The sequence below is a fragment of the Bufo gargarizans genome, chromosome 1 (assembly GCF_014858855.1).
Source record: "Bufo gargarizans isolate SCDJY-AF-19 chromosome 1, ASM1485885v1, whole genome shotgun sequence".
Classification (NCBI taxonomy): domain Eukaryota; kingdom Metazoa; phylum Chordata; class Amphibia; order Anura; family Bufonidae; genus Bufo; species Bufo gargarizans.
In genome coordinates this window covers 361850226-361865527 of record NC_058080.1, presented here as the reverse complement: position 1 = coordinate 361865527, position 15302 = coordinate 361850226, and positions in this window count along the sequence as shown.

The following is a 15302-nucleotide window of genomic DNA, read 5'->3' as shown; positions in this document are numbered from 1 at the left end:
CAGCAGCCTGAGTCTACAGTCGCTGATGAGTAGCTTTCTTCACCCGCATAGTGAAGAAACTACTCACCAGCAGCAGCAGGTAGACCTGGAGCAGGATCTGAACTAGCTGGTGGCGGCATACTTGGATAGCACCCTGCCACCCCACATTGAAGATCCGCTGGACTACTGGGTAGCCAAACTGGATTTGTGGTCGCAACTAGCAGAGTTTGCCTTGGAAAAGCTTTCCTGCCTGGCCAGTAGTGTGGCATCAGAGCAGGGGCCAAGGAGAAAACGCCTGTCCACCCAAACTGTGAAGAGACTGACCTTTGTCAAGATGAATCAGGTGTGAATCAGCCAAGATTTTCAACCACCAATTCCTGATCCATCAGACTAGATCATTCATGGTGCCACACTAACACTTTGATAATAGAGACCGGTTTCTTCTGACTACCTGCCTCAGCTACTACTCTGATGCTGCAACCCGCCTGATGACACACATGATGCCAAGTGCTTCTTATTTCACCCACATTCGTCAGCGGGTACTGATATTGACATCCACCGGGTCACTTTGTGGTCTCCTGATGCAGCTGCTGCTGCAATCTCCACTCTGTGGTCTCCTGATGCTGCTGCTGCTGCTACTGCTATCTCCACACTATGTCACCTTGCCACTTTGTGGTCTCCTCATGCTGCTGCCATCTCCACACTATGTCACCTTGCCACTCTGTGGTATCCTGCTGCTGCTGCTGCTGCTACTGCCATCTCCACATTATGTCATTTACCACTCTGTGGTATCCTCATGCTGCTGCTACTGCCATCTCCACATTATCTTACCTTGCTACTATGTGGTCTCCTCATGCTGCTGCCATCTCCACACTATGTCACCTTGCCACTCTGTGGCCTCCTGATGCTGCCGCCACCTCCAAACTATGTCACCTTGCCACTCTATGGTTTCCTCATACTGCTGCCAACTCCACACTATGTCACCTTGCAACTCTGTGGTATCCTGCTGCTGCCATCTCCACATTATGTCACTTTGCCTCTCTGTGGTCTCCTGATGCTGCTGCTGCCATCTCCACACTATGTCACCTTGCCACTCTGTGGTCTCCTCATTCTGCTGCCATCTCCACACTATGTCACCTTGCAACTCTGTGGTATCCTCCTGATGCTGCTGTTGCTACTGCCATCTCCACACGATGTCACCTTGCAACTCTGTGATATCCTGCTGCTGTCATCTCCACATTATGTCACCTTGCCAGTCTTTGATCTCCTGTTGCTGCTGCTACTGCCATCTCCACACTATGTCACCTTGCCACTGTGGTATCCTTATGATGCTGCTGCTGCTACTGCCATATCCACACTATTTCACCTTGACACTCTGTGGTCTCCTGATGCTGCTTCTGCTACTGCCATCTCCACACTATGTCACTTTGCCAATATGTGGTCTCCTCATGCTGCTGCAATATCCACACTATGTCATCTTGCCACTGTGTGGTCTACACTACGTGCAGAATTATTAGGCAAATGAGTATTTTGACCACATCATCCTCTTTATGCATGTTGTCTTACTCCAAGCTGTATAGGCTCGAAAGCCTACTACCAATTAAGCATATTAGGTGATGTGCATCTCTGTAATGAGAAGGGGTGTGGTCTAATGACATCAACACCCTATATCAGGTGTGCATAATTATTAGGCAACTTCCTTTCCTTTGGCAAAATGGGTCAAAAGAAGGACTTGACAGGCTCAGAAAAGTCAAAAATAGTGAGATATCTTGCAGAGTGATGCAGCACTCTTAAAATTGCAAAGTATCTGAAGCGTGATCATCGAACAATCAAGTGTTTCATTCAAAATAGTCAACAGGGTCGCAAGAAGCGTGTGGAAAAACCAAGGCGCAAAAACACTGCCCATGAACTGAGAAAAGTCAAGCGTGCAGCTGCCAAGATGCCACTTGCCACCAGTTTGGCCATATTTCAGAGCTGCAACATCACTGGAGTGCCCAAAAGCACAAGGTGTGCAATACTCAGAGACATGGCCAAGGTAAGAAAGGCTGAAAGACGACCACCACTGAACAAGACACACAAGCTGAAACGTCAAGACTGGGCCAAGAAATATCTCAAGACTGATTTTTCTAAGGTTTTATGGACTGATGAAATGAGAGTGAGTCTTGATGGGCCAGATGGCTGGATTGGTAAAGGGCAGAGAGCTCCAGTCCGACTCAGACGCCAGCAAGGTGGAGGTGGAGTACTGGTTTGGGCTGGTATTATCAAAGATGAGCTTGTGGGGTCTTTTTGGGTTGAGGATGGAGTCAAGCTCAACTCCCAGTCCTACTGCCAGTTTCTGGAAGACACCTTCTTCAAGCAGTGGTACAGGAAGAAGTCTGTAAGGTAAGAAAAACATGATTTTCATGCAGGACAATGCTCCATCACACGCGTCCAAGTACTCCACAGCGTGGCTGGCAAGAAAGGGTATAAAAGAAGAAAATCTAATGACATGGCCTCCTTGTTCACCTGATCTGAACCCCATTAAGAACCTGTGGTCCATCATCAAATGTGAGATTTACAAGGAGGGAAAACAGTACACCTCTCTGAACAGTGTCTGGGAGGCTGTGGTTGCTGCTGCACACAATGTTGATGGTGAACAGATCAAAACACTGACAGAATCCATGGATGGCAGGCTTTTGAGTGTCCTTGCAAAGAAAGGTGGCTATATTGGTCACTGATTTGTTTTTGTTTTGTTTTTGAATGTCAGAAATGTATATTTGTGAATGTTGAGATGTTATATTGGTTTCACTGGTAAAAATAAATAATTGAAATGGGTATATATTTGTTTTTTGTTAAGTTGCCTTATAATTCTGCACAGTAATAGTCACCTGCACACACAGATATCCCTCTAAAATAGCTAAAACTAAAAACAAACAAAAAACTACTTCCAAAAATATTCAGCTTTGATATTAATGATTTTTTTGGGTTCATTGAGAACATGGTTGTTGTTCAATAATAAAATTAATCCTCAAAAATACAACTTGCCTAATAATTCTGCACTCCCTGTAATGATGCTGCAGCCACCTCCAAACTATGTCACCTTGCCACTCGGAGGTATCCCCCTGATGCTGCTGCTGCTACTGCCATCTCCACACTATGTCACCTTGCCACTGTGGTATCCTTCTGATGCTGCTACTGCTACTGCCATATCGACACTATGTCACCTTGTGGTATCCTCATGCTACTGCCATCTCCATACTATGTCACCTTGCCACTCTATGGTCTCCTCATGCTGCTGCCATATCCACACTATGTCACCTTGCCACTCTGTAGTTTCCTCATGCTGCTGCCATATCCACACTATGTCACCTTGCCACTGTGTGGCCTCCTGATGCTGCCACCACCTCCAAACTGTCACCTTGCCACTCGGTGGTATCCTCCTGATGCTGCTGCTGCTGGTACTGCCATCTCCACACTATCTTACCTTGCCACTGTGGTATCCTTCTGATGCTGCTGCTGCTACTGCCATATCCACACTATGTCACCTTGCCACTCTTTGGTCTCCCGATGCTGCTGCTGCTACTGCCATCTCCACACTATGTCACCTTGCCAATCTGTTGTCTCCTCATGCTGCTGCCATATCCACACTATGTCACCTTGCCACTCTGTGACCTCCTGATGCTGACGCCACCTTCAAACTATGTCACCTTGCCACTCTGTGGTCTCCTTATGTTGCTGCCAACTCCACACTATGTCACCTTGCCAATCTGTGGTATCCTGCTGCTGCCATCTCCACATTATGTCACCTTGCCACTCTGTGGTCTCCTGATGCTGCTGCTGCCATCTCCACACTATGTCACCTTGCCACTCTGTGGTCTCCTCATTCTGCTGCCATCTCCACACTATGTCACCTTGCAACTCTGTGGTATCCTCCTGATGCTGCTGTTGCTACTGCCATCTCCACACGATGTCACCTTGCAACTCTGTGATATCCTGCTGCTGCCATCTCCACATTATGTCACCTTTCCAGTCTGTGGTCTCCTGATGCTGCTGCTACTGCCATCTCCACACTATGTCACCTTGCCACTCTGTGGTCTCCTCATGCTGCTGCATATCCACACTATGTCAACTTGCCACTCTGCGGCCTCCTGATGCTGCTGCCACCTCAAAACTATGTCACACTGCCAGTCGGTGGTATCATCCTGATGTTGCTGCGGCTGCTACTGCCATCTCCACACTATGTCACCTTGCCACTGTGGTATCCTTATGATGCTACTGCTGCTACTGCCATATCCACACTATTTCACCTTGACACTCTGTGATCTCCTGATGCTGCTTCTGCTACTGCCATCTCCACATTATGTCACTTTGCCAATCTGTGGTCTCCTCATGCTGCTGCAATATCCACACTATGTCATCTTGCCACTGTGTGGTCTAATGATGCTGCAGCCACCTCCAAACTATGTCACCTTGCCACTCGGTGGTATCCCCCTGATGCTGCTGCTGCTGCTACGGCCATCTCCACACTATGTCACCTTGCCACTGTGGTATCCTTCTGATGCTGCTACTGCTACTGCCATATCGACACTATGTCACCTTGTGGTATCCTCATGCTACTGCCATCTCCATACTATGTCACCTTGCCACTCTATGGTCTCCTCATGCTGCTGCCATATCCACACTATGTCACCTTGCCACTCTGTGGTCTCCTCATGCTGCTGCCATATCCACACTATGTCACCTTGCCACTGTGTGGTCTCCTGATGCTGCCACCACCTCCAAACTGTCACCTTGCCACTAGGTGGTATCCTCCTGATGCTGCTTCTGCTAGTACTGCCATCTCCAGACTATCTCACCTTGCCACTGTGGTATCCTTCTGATGCTGCTGCTGCTGCTACTGCCATATCGACACTATGTCATCTTGCCACTCTGTGGTCTCCTGATGCAGCTGCTGCTACTGCCATATCCACACTATGTCACCTTGCCACTCTGTGGTCTCCTCATGCTGCTGCCATATCCACACTATGTCACCTTGCCACTGTGTGGTCTCCTGATGCTGCCACCACCTCCAAACTGTCACCTTGCCACTAGGTGGTATCCTCCTGATGCTGCTGCTGCTAGTACTGCCATCTCCACACTATCTCACCTTGCCACTGTGGTATCCTTCTGATGCTGCTGCTGCTGCTACTGCCATATCGACACTATGTCACCTTGCCAATCTGTGGTCTCCTCATGCTGCTGCCAACTCCACATTATGTTACCTTGCCACTGTGGTCTCCTGATGCTGCTTCTGCTACTGCCATCTTCACACTATGGCACCTTTCCACTCTGTGGTCCCCTTATGCTATTGCCATATCCACATTATGTTACCTTACCACTCTGTGTCCTCCTGATGCTGCCGCCATCTCCACACTATGTCACCTTGCCAATCTGTGGTATCCTCATGCTACTGCCATCTCCATACTATGTCACCTTGCCACTCTATGGTCTCCTCATGCTGCTGCCATATCCACACTATGTCACCTTGCCACTCTGTGGTCTCCTCATGCTGCTGCCATATCCACACTATGTCACCTTGCCACTGTGTGGTCTCTTGATGCTGCCACCACCTCCAAACTGTCACCTTGCCACTCGGTGGTATCCTCCTGATGCTGCGGCTGCTGGTACTGCCATCTCCACACTATCTCACCTTGCCACTGTGATATCCTTCTGATGCTGCTGCTTCTGCTACTGCCATATCCTCACTATGTCACCTTGCCACTCTTTGGTCTCCCGATGCTGCTGCTGCTACTGCCATCTCCACACTATGTCACCTTGCCAATCTGTTGTCTCCTCATGCTGCTGCCATATCCACACTATGTCACCTTGCCACTCTGTGACCTCCTGATGCTGACGCCACCTTCAAACTATGTCACCTTGCCACTCTGTGACCTCCTGATGCTGACGCCACCTTCAAACTATGTCACCTTGCCACTCTGTGGTCTCCTCATGTTGCTGCCAACTCCACACTATGTCACCTTGCCACTCTGTGGTATCCTGCTGCTGCCATCTCCACATTATGTCACCTTGCCACTCTGTGGTATACTCCTGATACTGCTACTGCCATCTCCACACTATGTCACCTTGCCACTATTTGGCTCCTGATGCTGCTGCTGCTACTGCCATCTCCACACTATGTCACCTTGCTACTCTGTGGTCTACTCATGCTGCTGCAATATCCACACTCAGTCATCTTGCCACTCTGTGGTCTCCTGATGCTGCTTCTGCTACTGCCACATCTCAACACAATGTTACCTTGCCACTCTGCGGTCTCCTCATGCTGAAGTTATATCCACATTATGTTACCTTACTACTTTGTGGCCTCCTGATGCTGCTGCCACCTCCAAACTATGTCACCTTGCCACTCTGTGGTCTCCTCATGCTGCTGCCATCTACACACATTGTCACCTTGCCACTCTGTGGTGTCCTCCTGATGCTGCTGCTACTGCCATTTCCAAACTATGTCACCTTGCCACTCTATGGTCTCCTCCCGATGATGCTGCTTCTGCTACTGCCATCTCCACACTATGTCACCTTGCCACTCTGTGGTATCCTGCTGCTGCCATCTCCACATTATGTCACATTAACACTCTGAGGTCTCCTCCTGATGCTGCTACTGCCATCTCCACACTATGTCACCTTGCCACTCTGTGGTCTACTCATGCTGTTGCAATATCCACACTATGTCACCTTGCCACTCTGTAGCCTCCTGATACTGCCACCACCTCCAAACTATGTCTCCTTGCCACTCTGTGGTCTCCTGATGCTGCTTGTGCTACTGCTATTACAACACTATGTTACCTTGCCACTTTGTGGTCTCCTCATGCTGAAGTCATATCCACATTGTGTTACCTTACTACTCTGTGGCCTTCTGATGCTGCCGCCACCTCCAAACTATGTCACCTTGCCACTCTGTGGTCTCCTCATGCTGCTGCCATCTCCACACGATGTCACCTTGCCATTCTGTGGTATCCTCCTGATGCTGCTGCTACTGCCATTTCCAAACTATGTCACTTTGCCACTCTGTGGTATCCTGCTGCTGCCGGCTGCATATAATGTCACCTTGCCACTCTATGGTCTCCTCGTGTTGCTGCCATATCCACACTATGTCACATTGCCACTCTGTGGCCTCCTCCTGATGATGATGCTGCTGCTACTGCCATCTCCACACTAAGTCACGTTGCTACTCTGTGGTCTCCTCCTGATGCTGCTACTGCCATCTCCACACTATGTCACCTTGCCACTCTTTGGCTCCTGGTGATGCTGCTGCTACTGCCATCTCCAAACGATGTCACCTTGCCACTCTGTGGTCTACTCATGCTGCTGCAATATCCACACTATGTCACCTTGCCACTCTGTGGCCTCCTGATGCTGCTACCACCTCCAAACTATGTCACCTTGCCACTTTGTGGTCTCCTCATGCTGCTGTCATCTCCACACTATGTCACCTTGCCACTCTGTGGTCTCCTCATGCTGCTGCCATCTCCACACTATGTCACCTTGCCACTCTGTGGTCTCCTCATGCTGCTGCAATATCCACACTATGTCATCTTGCCACGGTGTGGTCTCCTGATGCTGCCACCACCTCCAAACTATGTCACCTTGCCACTCGGTGGTATCCCCCTGATGCTGATGCTGCTGCTACTACTGCCATCTCCACATTATATCACCTTGCCACTCCGTATAATCCTGCTGCTGCCATCTCCACATTATGTCACCTTGCCACTCTGTGGTCTCCTCATGCTGATGCTACTACCATCTTCACATTATATCACCTTGCCACTCTGTGGTCTCCTGATGCTGCTGCTGCTACTGCCCTATCCACACTATGTCACCTTGCCACTCTGTCGTCTCCTCATGCTCCTGTCATATCCACACTATGTCACCTTGTCACTCTGTGGTATCCTGCTGCTGCCATCTCCACATTATGTTACCTTGCCACTCTGTGGTCTCCTGTTTCTGCTACTGCTATCTCAACACTATGTTACCTTGCCACTCTGTGGTCTCCTCATGCTGAAGTCATATACACATTATGTTACCTTACTACTCTGTGGCCTGCTGATGCTGCCACCACCTCCAAACTATGTCACATTGCCACTCTGTGGTCTCCTGATGCTGCTGCCACCTCCAAACTATGTCACCTTGCCACTCTGTGGTCTCCTCATGCTGCTGCCAACTCCACACTATGTCACCTTGCCACTCTGTGGTCTCCTCATGCTGCTGCCATCTCCACACTATGTCACCTTGCCACTTTGTGGTCTCCTCATGCTGCTGCTACTGCCATCTCCACATTATGTCACCTTGCCACTCCGTGGTATCCTGCTGCTGCCATCTCCACACTATGTCACCTTGCCACTCTATGGTCTCCTCGTGTTGCTGCCATAGCCACACTATGTCACATTGCCACTCTGTGGCCTCCTCCTGATGATGATGCTGCTGCTACTGCCATCTCCACACTAAGTCACGTTGCTACTCTGTGGTCTCCTCCTGACGCTGCTACTTCCATCTCCACACTATGTCACCTTGCCACTCTTTGGCTCCTGATGATGCTGCTGGTGCTACTACCATCTCCACACTATGTCACCTTGCCACTATGTGGTCTACTCATGCTGCTACAATATCCACACTATGTCATCTTGCCACTGTGTGGTCTCCTCATGCTGCCGCCACCTCCGAACTATGTCACCTTGCCACTCGGTGGTATCCCCCTGATGCTGCTGCTGCTACTGTGTCACGAGGGTGTCAAGAGCCACGTCTGACTCCATTATACCCGGGGTCAGGAAGTCGTGCTGTTTCTTAATAGTAGCTTTCTGGGTTTGCCTTGCAATCCTTTTTCGCTCACTCAGGGATCCGTAGCTTCTCCTCCTCAGCTGTTTCTTGTCCAGCAATCCCAACCTCCTTATATTCCCCTTTCCCACTTCTCTGGTTGCCAGATATAGAGCTTCCTGCCTGGACTTCTATACTGACCCACTGGAGCTGTGTAGCTGTGATTCCTGGTTGTTGTTCCAGAGCGTTACCCTCCGGATCCCTGTTGGGCTTTTGTTGTCCGCTGTTGTCGCCCACCTGGGATTATATGTTTTGTCTGTATTGTCTGTCCTCTCCTTGGTGTTTTCCTTTAGTGTTAGTGGTGCGGACTAGTGTTCCCACCGCCCTATTCACTACGTAGGGCTCATCTCAGGGAAAGCCAGGGTTTAGGCACGTGATCGGCGTACGGGTGAGGTGAGGAACCTGTCTAGGGACGTCAGGGCAGTCAGGTGCCAGCCTCTAGGTGAGTTAGGGGTCACCACCTGTCCCTCTTCCTTGGACAGGACCTTCCCATTTCCCTCCCTTTGCGTCACGTATGTGATCGGCACGCCGGTCATGATATTATATCTGGCCCTTATTTTGTGTAGGTAGAAAGAAAGAGAAAAGAAAAAAAAAAACCTTTTTCTTTCTGCCTATTTAAAATCCAGTATGGATCCTATTGCTGCTTTGACAAAGCAACTTCAAGGCCTGTCTTTGTAGGTGGCAGGATTGAAGGCGTCGGTCCTCCAGCAACAGCAGCAATTGCAACAGACCGCAAGCCCAGCGGTTGCTATGGGTAACCAGGTTGCTGTGGAACCCAAGGTTGTTCTTCCTGACAGATTTTCTGGGGGAAGGGACAAATTTGTGACTTTCCGTGAGGCCTGTAAGTTATATTTTAAGCTGTGCCCTTACTCCTCTGGTAATGAAGAACAGCGGGTGGGGATTGTTACTTCCCTGCTTCAGGGGGACCCGCAATCCTGGGCGTTCTCTTTACCCACTGATTCCCAGGCTCTCCGGTCAGTGGATGAATTTTTTGGGGCCTTGGGTCTCATATGTGATGATACTGACCGAGTCGCCCTGGCTGAGTCGAAATTACGGAGACTCCTACAGGTAGAGCGGCCAGCAGAGGAGTATTGCTCAGAGTTTCGTAAGTGGGCTACGGATACCCAGTGGAACAACCCGGCTCTCAGGAGTCAGTTCTGCTCTGGGTTATCCAAAAGGGTTAAGGATGCGCTTGCGTTGTATGAGACCCCCTTTTCCCTTGATGCTGTTATGTCCCTTTCTATCAGAATAGATAGACGTCTTAGGGACAGATTGAAAAATCCTGAGCAATTGGTAACCCCTCCCAAGCAGCAGTTAGTCTGTACGGACCTAGACGAGCCTATGCAGCTAGGAGGAACTACTCGTCAGGCCCGTCCTCCTTAGGCTCGCCGTAGGCGTGGGTTTTGTTTTTATTTGTGCTGGGAGGGGTCATTTCATTAATGTCTGTCCTTCCTTTCTCAAAAACAAAAGACCGTCAGAACTACTAACCCCAGGCTGTGTGGAGAATATCAGCCGGGGGGCATACGAACATCTAAATTTGTGTTGCCAGCGGTTGTTGCTTTTGGTGTTAAGACAGAGACTATTTCTTTCTTTCTAGACAGTGGAGCAGGGGTAAATTTGATAGATGCCCATTTTGCCCACACTATGGGTTTGTCTCTCTGTACGCTAGAGACCTATTCCCATATTCGCTATTGATTCTGCTCCTCTGTCTCAGAGAAACCTTACTCACATTGTCAAAAATGTACACCTTCAGGTAGGGGACCACCATAACGAGTGTCTATCATGTTATGTTCTGGAGGGCCTTCCCACTCCTGTGGTATTAGGTCTTCCCTGGTTGGTAGCGCACAATCCAGTGGTGGATTGGCAGGCCAGGGAGATATTGGAGTGGAGTGATCATTGCAGAGAAAATTGCTTAAATAGCAATTGCTTAGTCGCCTCCATAGCTACTCTACCTACATTTGTTTCGGACTTCAAGGACGTTTTTTCTGAAAAGGGTTGTCAGAAGTTACCACCTCACCGTCCGTATGATTGCCCAGTTAACTTGATTCCCAGTGCAAAATTACCCAAGACCAGGTTATATAATCTTTCGGGTCCCAAGAGACAAGCCATGAAAGGTTATATCTCCGAGAGTCTGGCTAAGGGACACATCAGACCCTCTTCATCACCCGTGGCTGCAGGGTTTTTCTTTGTTAAAAAGAAAGATGGGGGCCTGCGTCCTTGCCTAGATTTCCGCGAACTAAACCGGATAACCATCCGAGACTCATACCCTCTTCCTCTCATTCCTGACCTGTTTAATCAGATTGCGGGTGCTAGGTGGTTCTCCAAACTTGATCTTAGGGGGGCCTACAATCTGATTCGTATCAAGGAAGGGGATGAGTGGAAGACAGCTTTTAACACCCCTGAGGGGCATTATGAAAATCTTGTCATGCCTTTCGGTCTGACCAATGCTCCTGCTGTCTTACAACATTTCGTTAATGACATTTTTAGTCATCTAATCGGCAGGTTTGTGGTGATATACCTAGATGATATCTTAATTTATTCGTCTGATCTGAAAACACATGAGGTACATGTCAGACAGGTATTGCAGGTCCTACGGACGAATAAATTATATGCAAAAATTGAAAAGTGTGTCTTCGCCGTTCAGGAAATACAGTTCTTGGGATATCTATTATCTGCTTCAGGTTTCCGTATGGATCCTAGGAAGGGCCAGGCAATTCTAGATTGGGATCTTCCTGAGAACCTTAAAGCACTGCAACGGTTCTTGGGTTTCGCAAATTTCTATAGAAAGGTCATTGAAAATTATTCGGTGATTGTCAAACCCCTTACTGACATGACTAGGAAGGGGACTTATTTTTCTAAACGGTCTGACGCCGCTAAAATTGCATTTTCCTCTCCAAAAGAGAGGTTTACCTCGGCACCTGTACTAATCCAACCTGATGTCTCCCAGCCTTTTATTGTTGAAGTAGATGCGTCAGAGGTGGGAGTGGGGGCTGTACTGTCTCCGGGTCCGTCTCCTGGCAAATGACATCATTGCGCTTTCTTTTCTAAAAAACTATCTGCAGCGGAGAAGAACTATGTGTCACAACCAGACAGCTGAGAAGCTCTGACAGAAGCCTTTCAGAACCTCCTCCTTGAGTTCTCTTTGTTGTGGTATTCAGTTCCTCATCTCGTTAGCCTCTCTCAGCTGTCATGTAGTTGGACTAATTGTATCCCTTTAAATTCCGCCCCATAATGCATTACTGGGCGGCTTATACTTCTTCCTGGAGTGTGTGTGCATGCTGATCCTGTTTCCCAGTCTGCTACAAAGTTAAGTGCTGTACATTTATCTGTTATTTTCTGTTTGCTGGATCCCAGGTGACCCTGACTCCCTCCGTGTCTGGTGTAGGGAGCCGGTGGTTGTGTCCCCTCACTATTGTAGGGTGTTCAGGGGTTATATAGTCGAGGTACGTGGCTATGCAACCATCCACCTCTGGGATCTTTGCATAGGCTGAGCAGCCAGGGAAAGTGCTAGGTCTTGTGCAGGGGTCTCCCCTTGGTTCCTTAGCTTTGGATCCAGTGAGTCATATATGCATGTTGCTTTGTCTTGTTTCCTGTATACCGTCCGTGACACTATGATATTGGCAATAGGGAGTTATTAGCTATTAAACTAGCATTTGAAGAATGGCGACACTTTTTAGAGGGGGCAATCCACGCCGTCACGCTGATTACGGACCACAAAAACCTTCTGTACCTCGAATCGGCTAGACGTCTCACCCCTCACCTATCGTCCTGGGACAAAAAATACCAAGGCAGATGCATTATCTCGTAGTTTCCCTGGAGTGGGTAATGTGGGTGATCCGGTACCCATTTTACAAAGAGGAGTGGTTGTCTCTGCTGTACACTCTGTTCTGGAGGGGAAGGTGTTAGAGGCCCAGGGGGACACCCCGGTCTCTTGCCCCTCAGAGAAATTGTTTGTACCGTTAAACCTGCGTCTCAAATTATTAAAGGAACATCATAATTCGGCACTTGCTGAGCACCCGGGTAGTAAAGCAACCTTGGAGCTATTGTCTCATCGTTTTTGGTGGCCAAGGTTGCGTCAGGATGTAATGGATTTTGTGTCTACTTGTTCTACTTGTGCACGCGCGAAAGTCTCTCATACACGTCCTGCAGGGTCTTTATTGCCACTTGTCATTCCCAATAGGCCATGGACACATCTGTTAATTTCATCACTGACTTACCTTTGTCTGTGGGTAAAACAGTTATCTTGGTAGTAGACAGGTTTAGCAAAATGGTACACTTCATCGCGTTACCTGCACTACCTAATGCTAAGACTCTTGCTCAGGTATTCATCAGTGAAATCGTGAAGCTTCACGGGGTCCCTTCCGATATTGTTTCGGATCGGGGAACCCAGTTTATTTCTAAGTTTTGGAAAGCTCTTTGTTCCCATTTGGCGGTACACTTGTCCTTTTCCTCAGCTTTCCATCCTCAGTCGAATGGGCAGACTGAGCGTACCAACCAAAACCTTGAGACATAGCTAAGGTCTTTTGTGTCTGAAAACCAAGAGGTGTGGTCATCATATTTACCGTTAGCCGAGTTTGCTATAAATAATCGCTGTCAGGAATCCACTGGCAAGTCACCATTTCTTGGTGCATATGGTTTTCATCCCCAATTCTGTACTTTGAAAGAGGGGAGGGGTCTTCTGGGGTTCCCGAAGAGGAACGGTTTTCGTCATCTCTTTCATCATCTCAGATGAAAGAGATGACGGTTTTCGTCATCTCTTTCATCTGTATGGCAGAAGGTGCAAGCTAACTTGAAAAATATGGGGGTAAATATAAATGCATGGCTGATAAAAAAACGGTTGTTAGGTCCGGACCTAGAAGTGAATGACTGTGTGGTTATCTACTAGGAATATTAAGTTAAAGGTTCCCTCTTGGAAACTGGGTCCTAGGTTCATTGGTCCTTACAAAATAGTAGCCATCATTAACCCCGTGGCTTTTCGCCTGGAGCTACCTCAAACTTTTAAAATCCATAACGTCTTCCATAAGTCGTTACTCAAAAAGTATGTTCCACCTCTAGAACCGTTACCGCTGCCACCCCCTCCTGTTGTTGTGGATGGTAATCTAGAGTTTCAAATATCCAAAATTGTTGATTCTCGTCTGGTCCGCCACTCTCTTCAATATCTGGTGTATTGGAGGGGTTACCGTCCTGAGGAAAGAATGTGGGTTCCATCGTCTGAGGTAAACGCCGACAGGTTAGTTCGGGCTTTTCATGACTCTCATTCAGAGAGACCTAGTCCTGAGTGTCCGGAGGCCCCTCGTGGAAAGGGGGGTACTGTCACGAGGGTATAAGAGCCACGTCTGACTCCGTTATACCCGGGGTCAGGAAGTCGCAGCGGGTGGCTGCGCGCTCTATGTCTACAGATAGTGATTTTTCTTAATGGTAGCTTTCTGGGTTTGCCTTGCAATCCTTTTTCGCTCACTCAGGGATCCGTAGCTTCTCCTCCTCAGCTGTTTCTTGTCCAGCAATCCCAACCTTATATTCCCCTCTCCCACTTCTCTGGTTGCCAGATATAGAGCTTCCTGCCTGGACTTCTATACTGACCCACTGGAGCTGTGTAGCTGTGATCCCTGGTTGTTGTTCCAGAGCGCTACCCCCCGGATCCTTGTTGGGCTTTTGTTGTCTGCTGTTGTCGCCCACCTGGGCTCATCTCAGGGGAAATCCAGGGTTTAGGCACGTGATTGGTGTACGGGTGAGGAACCCGTCTAGGGACGTCAGGGCAGTCAGGTCTCAGCCTCTAGGTGAGTTAGGGGTCACCACCTTTTCCTCTCCCTTGGACAGGGCCTTCCCATTTCCCTCCCTTTGCATCACGTATGTGATCGGCACGCCGGTAATGATATACTGCCATCTCCACATTATGTCACCTTGCCACTCCGTGGTATCCTGCTGCCATCTCCATATTATGTCACCTTGCCACTCTGTGGTCTCCTCATGCTGTTGCTACTACCATCCTCACATTATATCACCTTGCCACTCTGTGGTCTACTAATGCTGCTGCAATATCCACACTGTCACCTTGTCACTCTGTGGTATCCTGCTGCTGCCATCTCCACATTATATCACCTTGCCATTCTGTGGTCTCCTGATTCTGCTACTGCTATCTCAACACTATGTCACCTTGCCACTCTATGGTCTCCTCGTGTTGCTGCCATATCCAGACTATGTCACATTGCCACTCTGTGGCCTCCTCCTGATGATGCTGCTGCTGCTACTGCCATCTCCACACTAAGTCACGTTGCCACTCTGTGGTCTCCTGATGCTGCTACTGCCATCTCCACACTATGTCACCTTGCCACTCTGTGGTCTACTCATGCTGCTGCAATATCCACACTGTCACCTTGCCACTCTGTGGCCTCCTGATGCTGCCACCACCTCCAAACTATGTCACCTTGCCACTCTGTGGTCTCCTCATGCTACTGCCATCTCCACACTATGTCACCTCG